Genomic DNA, 7,191 nt, shown 5'->3' with positions numbered 1-7,191 from the left:
TGTTAGTATTTTCACCAAGTCTGTGATGCTGATAACTTTTGCACTTTTGTCATGCTTGTTTGAACCTGCTCTGGTGTTATTTAGCCGTAGCTCAGTGTTCATGTTTTGTCAAGCATCTTGAGTACATCACTGCCATATGCTTTGTTGCTATGTGGGAGTGCGGTAGCTTAGTTTCTTGTTGCATTCTAGATGGCATCGTGCTGTTAATCGCAGAATTGTGCCATTCTTGTTTTTCTTGCCATTTGCTATTTCAGGGACTTATGATTTTGCTAAGTCCTTGTTCTGTTGTTATTCTTATGCCATGTAAACATGATGCTACAGAGTGGTCCATGCTTGTTTCGAGTATCTTCAATAAGGTTGTTTTGGACATATGGTTATGATCTATCCATCCGTGGAGTGCCCTAGCATGCCTTAATCTTGCTCTACTTTTGCTGTAAAATGTTCCTGGCAGATTGTTTACATGTTAATCAATTTTGCAATGGTTGTTGCTATTGATCCATGCATGCTATGAACTTTCTCTTTCCATGGTTAGCTTCATGAACATGTCATCTTGCTGTAGGTATGTTTTTTTGGTCATGCAATGCTTTGTGGTGAGTGATTTGAGCTCGCAAGGATACCTTCATAACTCTGTTTATGCCATGCTCTGTTTTTCTCCTAAGTCTGAAACTGTTAATAACACTTGCTATGTTTACATAGGTGCCATCATATCTTCTGTGCCTTTTTGGCTCATGATCAGTAAGGAACTTTTGTTCTATGCATTTAGTAGATTCATGCCATGCCTTTGTTTGCTACGATATGTTCTTGTAGCTTGTTGTTTGCTTGCTCTAAACATGGCTTCGTGATGTTATTCTCTGGCATGTTAGTATTTTCACCAAGTCTGTGATGCTGATATCTTTTGCACTTTTGCCATGCTTGTTTGGACCCCCCCTTGTGTTATTTAGCCGTATCTCAGTGTTCATGTTTTATCAAGCATCTTGAGTACATCACTGCCATAAGCTTTGTTGCTATGTTGGAGTGTAGTATCTTAGTTTCTTGTTGCATTCTAGATGGCATCGTGGTGTTAATCGCAGAATTGTGCCATTCTTGTTTTGCTTGCCGTTTGCTATTTCAGGGACTTAGTATTTTGCTAAGTCCTTGTTCTGCTATTATTCCTATGCCATGTGAACATGATGCTTCAGAGTGATCCATGCTTGTTTTGAGTATCTTCAGTAAGGGTGTTTTGGACACATGGTTATGATATATCCATCCATGGAGTGCCCTCGCATGCCTTAATCTTGCTCTACTTTTGCTATAAAATGTTCCTGGAAGATTGTTTACATGTTAATCAATTTTGCCACGGTTGTTGCTATTGATCCATGCATGCTATGAACTTTCTCTTTCCATGGTTAGCTTCATGAACATGTCATCTTGCTATGTTTACATGGGTGCCATCATATCTTCTGTGCCTTTTTGGGTCATGATCAGTAAGGAACATTTGTTCTATGCATTTAGTAGATTCATGCCATGCCTTTGTTTGCTACGATATGTTCTTGTAGCTTGTTGTTTGCTTGCTCTAAGAATGGCTTCCTGATGTTATTCTCTGGCATGTTAGTATTTTCACCAAGTCTGTGATGCTGATATCTTTTGCACTTTTGTCATGCTTGTGCGAACCTGCTCTTGTGTTATTTAGCTGTAGCTCAGTGTTCATGTTTTGTCAAGCATCTTGAGTACATCACTGCCATATACTTTGTTGCTATGTTGGAGTGCAGTAGCTTAGTTTCTTGTTGCATTCTAGATGGCATCGAGCTGTTAATCACAGAATTATGCCATGCTTGTTTTGCTTGCAATTTGCTATTCCAGGGACTTATGATTTTGCTAAGTCCTTGTTCTGCTGTTATTCTTATGCCATGTAAACATGATGCTACAGAGTGATCCATGCTTGTTTTGAGTATCTTCAGTAAGGGTGTTTTGGACATATGGTTATGATCTATCCATCCATGGAGTGCCCTAGCATGCCTTAGTCTTGCTCTACTTTTGCTATAAAATATTCCTGGCAGATTGTTTACATGTTAATCAGTTTTGCCATGGTTGTTGCTATTGATCCATGCATGCTATGAACTTTCTCTTTCCATGGTTAGCTTCATGAACATGTCATATTGCTGTAGGTATGCTTTTTTGTCATGCAATACTTTGTGGTGAGTGATTTGAGCTCGCAAGGATGCCTTCATAATTCTGTTTATCCCATGCTCTGTTTTTTTGCTATGTCTGAAACTGTTAACAACACTTGCTATGTTTACATGGGTGCCATCATATCTTCTGTTCCTTTTTGGCTCATGATCAGTAAGGAACTTTTGTTCTATGCATATAGTAGATTCATGCCATGCCTTTGTTTACTACGATATGTTCTTGTAGCTTGTTGTTCTCTTACTCTAAACATGGCTTCCTAATGTTATTCTCTGGCATGTTAGTATTTTCACCAAGTTTGTGATGCTGATATCTTTTGCACTTTTGCCATGCTTGTTTGAACCTGCTCTTTTGTGATTTAGCCGTAGCTCAGTGTTCATGTTTTGTCAAGCATCTTGAGTACATCACTGCCATATGCTTTGTTGCTATGTTGGAGTGCAGTAGCTTAGTTTCTTGTTGCATTCTAGATAGCATCGTGCTGTTAATCGCAGAATTGAGCCATTCTTGTTTTGCTTGCCGTTTGCTATTTCAGGGACTTAGGATTTTGCTAAGTCCTTGTTCTGCTATTATTCTTATGCCATGTAAATATGGTGCTACAAAGTGATCCATTCTTGTTTTGAGTATCTTCAGTAAGGGTGTTTAGGACATATGGTTATGATCTATCCATCCATGGAGTGCCCTAGCATGCCTTAATCTTGCTCTACATTTGCTATAAAATGTTCCTAGCAGATTTTTTAGATGTTAATCAATTTTGCAATGGTTGTTGCTATTGATCCATGCATGCTATGAACTTTCTCTTTCCATGGTTAGCTTCATGAACATGTCATCTTGCTGTAGGTACGCTTTTTGTCATGCAATGCTTTGTAGTGAGTGATTTGAGCTCGCAAAGATGCCTTCATAACTCTTTTTATGCCATGCTCTGTTTTTCTGCTATGTCTGACACTGTAAATAACGCTTGCTATGTTTACATGGGTGCCATCATATCTTCTGTGCCTTTTTGGCTCATGATCAATAAGGAACTTTTGTTATATGCATTTAGTAGATTCATGCCAAGTCTTTGTTTGCTACGATATGTTCTTGTAGCTTGTTGTTTGCTTGCTCTAAACATGGCTTCCTGATGTTATTCTCTGGCATGTTAGTATTTTCACCAAGTCTGTGATGCAGATATCTTTTGCACTTTTGTCATGCTTGTTTGAACCTGCTCTAGTGTTATTTGGCTGTAGCTTAGTGTTCATGTTTTGTCAAGCATCTTGAGTACATCACTGCCATATGCTTTGTTGCTATGTTGGAGTGTAGTATCTTAGTTTCTTGTTGCATTCTAGATGGCATCGTGTTGTTAATCGCAGAATTGTGCCATTCTTGTTTTGCTTGCCGTTTGCTATTTCAGGGACTTAGTATTTTGCTAAGTCCTTGTTCTGCTGTTATTCTTATGCCATGTAAACATGATGCTTCAGAGTGATCCATGCTTGTTTTGAGTATCTTCAGTAAGGGTGTTTTGGACACATGGTTATGATATATCCATCCATGGAGTGCCCTAGCATGCCTTAATCTTGCTCTACTTTTGCTAAAAATGTTCCTGGCAGATTGTTTACATGTTAATCAATTTTGCCACGGTTGTTGCTATTGATCCATGCATGCTATGAACTTTCTCTTTCTATGGTTAGCTTCATGAACATGTCATCTTGCGGTAGGTATGTTTTTTTTTCATGCAATGCTTTGTGGTGTGTGATTTGAGCTTCCAAGGATGCCTTCATAACTCTGTTTATGCCATGCTCTGTTTTTCTGCTATGTCTGAAACTGTTAATAACGCTTGCTATGTTTACATGGGTGCCATCATATCTTCTGTGCCTTTTTGGCTCATGATCAATAAGGAACTTTTGTTATATGCATTTAGTAGATTCATGCCAAGTCTTTGTTTGCTACGATATGTTCTTGTAGCTTGTTGTTTGCTTTCTCTAAACATGGCTTCCTGATGTTATTCTCTGGCGTGTTAGTATTTTCACCAAGTCTGTGATGCTGATAACTTTTGCACTTTTGTCATGCTTGTTTGAACCTGCTCTGGTGTTATTTAGCCGTAGCTCAGTGTTCATGTTTTGTCAAGCATCTTGAGTACATCACTGCCATATGCTTTGTTGCTATGTGGGAGTGCGGTAGCTTAGTTTCTTGTTGCATTCTAGATGGCATCGTGCTGTTAATCGCAGAATTGTGCCATTCTTGTTTTTCTTGCCATTTGCTATTTCAGGGACTTATGATTTTGCTAAGTCCTTGTTCTGTTGTTATTCTTATGCCATGTAAACATGATGCTACAGAGTGGTCCATGCTTGTTTCGAGTATCTTCAATAAGGTTGTTTTGGACATATGGTTATGATCTATCCATCCGTGGAGTGCCCTAGCATGCCTTAATCTTGCTCTACTTTTGCTGTAAAATGTTCCTGGCAGATTGTTTACATGTTAATCAATTTTGCAATGGTTGTTGCTATTGATCCATGCATGCTATGAACTTTCTCTTTCCATGGTTAGCTTCATGAACATGTCATCTTGCTGTAGGTATGTTTTTTTGGTCATGCAATGCTTTGTGGTGAGTGATTTGAGCTCGCAAGGATACCTTCATAACTCTGTTTATGCCATGCTCTGTTTTTCTCCTAAGTCTGAAACTGTTAATAACACTTGCTATGTTTACATAGGTGCCATCATATCTTCTGTGCCTTTTTGGCTCATGATCAGTAAGGAACTTTTGTTCTATGCATTTAGTAGATTCATGCCATGCCTTTGTTTGCTACGATATGTTCTTGTAGCTTGTTGTTTGCTTGCTCTAAACATGGCTTCGTGATGTTATTCTCTGGCATGTTAGTATTTTCACCAAGTCTGTGATGCTGATATCTTTTGCACTTTTGCCATGCTTGTTTGGACCCCCCCTTGTGTTATTTAGCCGTATCTCAGTGTTCATGTTTTATCAAGCATCTTGAGTACATCACTGCCATAAGCTTTGTTGCTATGTTGGAGTGTAGTATCTTAGTTTCTTGTTGCATTCTAGATGGCATCGTGGTGTTAATCGCAGAATTGTGCCATTCTTGTTTTGCTTGCCGTTTGCTATTTCAGGGACTTAGTATTTTGCTAAGTCCTTGTTCTGCTATTATTCCTATGCCATGTAAACATGATGCTTCAGAGTGATCCATGCTTGTTTTGAGTATCTTCAGTAAGTGTGTTTTGGACACATGGTTATGATATATCCATCCATGGAGTGCCCTCGCATGCCTTAATCTTGCTCTACTTTTGCTATAAAATGTTCCTGGAAGATTGTTTACATGTTAATCAATTTTGCCACGGTTGTTGCTATTGATCCATGCATGCTATGAACTTTCTCTTTCCATGGTTAGCTTCATGAACATGTCATCTTGCTATGTTTACATGGGTGCCATCATATCTTCTGTGCCTTTTTGGGTCATGATCAGTAAGGAACATTTGTTCTATGCATTTAGTAGATTCATGCCATGCCTTTGTTTGCTACGATATGTTCTTGTAGCTTGTTGTTTGCTTGCTCTAAGAATGGCTTCGTGATGTTATTCTCTGGCATGTTAGTATTTTCACCAAGTCTGTGATGCTGATATCTTTTGCACTTTTGCCATGCTTGTTTGGACCCCCTCTTGTGTTATTTAGCCGTAGCTCAGTGTTCATGTTTTGTCAAGCATCTTGAGTACATCACTGCCATATGCTTTGTTGCTATGTTGGAGTGTAGTATCTTAGTTTCTTGTTGCATTCTAGATGGCATCGTGGTGTTAATCGCAGAATTGTGCCATTCTTGTTTTGCTTGCCGTTTGCTATTTCAGGGACTTAGTATTTTGCTAAGTCCTTGTTCTGCTATTATTCCTATGCCATGTAAACATGATGCTTCAGAGTGATCCATGCTTGTTTTGAGTATCTTCAGTAAGGGTGTTTTGCACACATGGTTAAGATATATCCATCCATGGAGTGCCCTAGCATGCCTTAATCTTGCTCTACTTTTGCTATAAAATGTTCCTGGAAGATTGTTTACATGTTAATCAATTTTGCCACGGTTGTTGCTATTGATCCATGCATGCTATGAACTTTCTCTTTCCATGGTTAGCTTCATGAACATGTCATCTTGCTATGTTTACATGGGTGCCATCATATCTTTTGTGCCTTTTTGGCTCATGATCAGTAAGGAACATTTGTTCTATGCATTTAGTAGATTCATGCCATGCCTTTGTTTGCTACGATATGTTCTTGTAGCTTGTTGTTTGCTTGCTCTAAACATGGCTTCCTGATGTTATTCTCTGGCATGTTAGTATTTTCACCAAGTCTGTGATGCTGATATCTTTTTCACTTTTGCCAGGCTTGTTTGGACCCCCTCTTGTGTTATTTAGCCGTAGCTCAGTGTTCATGTTTTGTCAAGCATCTTGAGTACATCACTGCCATATGCTTTGTTGCTATGTTGGAGTGTAGTATCTTAGTTTCTTGTTGCATTCTAGATGGCATCGTGGTGTTAATCGCAGAATTGTGCCACTCTTGTTTTGCTTGCCGTTTGCTATTTCAGGGACTTAGTATTTTGCTAAGTCCTTGTTCTGCTATTATTCCTATGCCATGTAAACATGATGCTTCAGAGTGATCCATGCTTGTTTTGAGTATCTTCAGTAAGGGTGTTTTGGACACATGGTTATGATATATCCATCCATGGAGTGCCCTAGCATGCCTTAATCTTGCTCTACTTTTGCTATAAAATGTTCCTGGAAGATTGTTTACCTGTTAATCAATTTTCCCACGGTTGTTGCTATTGATCCATGCATGCTATGAACTTTCTCTTTCCATGGTTAGCTTCATGAACATGTCATCTTGCTATGTTTACATGGGTGCCATCATATCTTCTGTGCCTTTTTGGCTCATGATCAGTAAGGAACATTTGTTCTATGCATTTAGTAGATTCATGCCATGCCTTTGTTTGCTACGATATGGTCTTGTAGCTTGTTGTTTGCTTGCTCTAAACATGGCTTCCTGATGTTATTCTCTGGC

The sequence above is a fragment of the Triticum dicoccoides genome, chromosome 4A (assembly GCF_002162155.2).
Source record: "Triticum dicoccoides isolate Atlit2015 ecotype Zavitan chromosome 4A, WEW_v2.0, whole genome shotgun sequence".
In the NCBI taxonomy this organism is placed as follows: Eukaryota; Viridiplantae; Streptophyta; class Magnoliopsida; order Poales; family Poaceae; genus Triticum; species Triticum dicoccoides.
This window is presented reverse-complemented; position numbering follows the sequence as displayed.